This window comes from Melitaea cinxia, chromosome 3, assembly GCF_905220565.1.
Source record: "Melitaea cinxia chromosome 3, ilMelCinx1.1, whole genome shotgun sequence".
Classification (NCBI taxonomy): domain Eukaryota; kingdom Metazoa; phylum Arthropoda; class Insecta; order Lepidoptera; family Nymphalidae; genus Melitaea; species Melitaea cinxia.
In genome coordinates, this window is record NC_059396.1 from 283,677 (window position 1) to 285,712 (window position 2,036).

The 2,036-nt window shown below is 32.3% G+C and overlaps 1 pseudogene; it reads right to left on the reverse strand.

The window, feature by feature from the left end:
* Positions 1-1,376: 1,376 nt before the first annotated feature.
* Positions 1,377-1,489, reverse strand: LOC123669799 (annotated as a pseudogene).
* Positions 1,490-2,036: the final 547 nt, after the last annotated feature.

The window sequence follows — 2,036 nt, forward strand, 5'->3', positions numbered from 1 at the left end:
AATAGTCATAAATAGCAATAAAATTAAATTTCCTAATAAACGATAATTATCATAATAAGTCACTTATCATAATACGTAATTATTGATTTCATATTATGTTAATTTTAACTATTAAAAAACTCACTGAATAAAATTTTTATACCGATGCTGAGAAGTCTTTAAAAAGATTGTCTACAAAATAAGTATAGAAAGATTTAAATAAATGTATGATACTTTGAATGAAATAGTGCTGTGCATATTAGTGAGCCTGTTTTAGGACTCTGTTAATAATTACAAATTAAGTAAATCGGCGTTTTAGTAAACGTCCCTAGTAGATAGAATGCGACATATTTATTCGGCTACGTTTAGTCTAGTCTAGCGATAAACGTCGTGTTAAGATGTTCGAATCCGAGCTAGTGTGGAGAGGGATTCTCTCTATTAGTCTGGGAGATTGCGCTGAATCAGACGGTAATCCCATTACGACGGCTTATACTTGTTCCTTCGTAGTCGCAATGATTGCTTCGGCTCCGGAGTTCCCATCACCCGAAGAAACACGCTAACAGCAATAAACACAGTTACATTTCAAATGTATTCATGCATTCAGTGCAAGTTCTCAAATGTGAATAAAGAAAATTCCTTCATAGAATCGTAAACTATGCATTTTATTATGTTATCATCTTTAGCAACGTTTTGTGCATGAGCACACAAAGGTTTCTGAGTTGGTACGACCAAAAAAACTGTGTGCGTAAAAAGTACACGTCAGAAGTGTAATTTCTTTGGTAAAGTAATTAAAAAAAAACTAAACATTTTTGAACATCATATCAAAAATTGACCGCTCCAGCTTTTGATATGATATTCAAAAATGTTTAGAATTCCTAATGTGTGGGTAACACAAAAGTAAATTCGTACATATCAAAAAAACTAATTAAAAAAAACGAATTCAATAATTAAAAAAAATGTACGAACTATTTACTGCCATCTATCGTTAGCTGGCCTACATTTCGTATTTCGAATTTCTTTAATACGCTAAATTTAGTTTTATAATATAATCTATAATTTTTTATGTTAAGTTAAATTACAAAAAACTTGCAATGAGAATAAATTACACTGTCAAAATTATTTCAACGACATTTTATAAACATTTAATTTTAGCGTCATCTAGTTAGATTAAAATGTAATACTATCGATATAATGTAACTAAATACCTTTTTAGTTTTCACAATACACGCTTGGTGGTTCTACCTACCAAAAACAACATAAATTTTTATTTTAATAAAAAGAAATTTCGAAATATCACGGTAGTTTCCGTAAAAAGTTTAAATTATAGCTTCCCATTTATTTTTATATTTACCATAATTATGTGAAATGTAAGAATCTGGACAACAAACAAAAACTAAATGAAACACGCAGAGTTCCCAGGCGGTCACCCATCCATGTACTGACCGCGCCCGACGTTGCTTAACTTCGGTCGGACGAGAACCGGTGTATTCAACGTGGTATGGACGTTTAAAATCGTATCGCATGACGCGTTTGATCCGTAAAATTTTACCCCTGATGCGCCTAAAGAAATTTCACTTCAATAAAAAAAGCGCAGGGTACAGCTAGTATTAATGTAAATCCAGATTTACCCAGAAACGTCAAAGACAAACATTCAAAGATAAAGCCAATCGACATATCGAAACATAACATTCTCTTTTTAGGTAAGTCAATGAAAACTAAATTTCGTCCATTGTAGCGTGACGTTGGCATCAGCACGATCGTCTCGACGCGTTCGTATTTATGTAGCGGTCTCCGAAAATATGAACCCTGTAAATGTAAGCTCTATATCTCTCCGTTAGAGCGTGTGCCATAAACATGACTGCGTTCTGCAACCTTCCACAGCGAAAAATAATTTGACATTCTAAAAAATATACGTGTAAGTTACGGCATAAGTTTTGTCGTTTTATTGTATGAGTATACAGTTTTAAGTTTAAAAACAGAGGTTCTATACGAATCAATACTCTTCGTAATAAATTTGACGTTATTAATTGAACACATTTATATGTGTGTCCCTATAC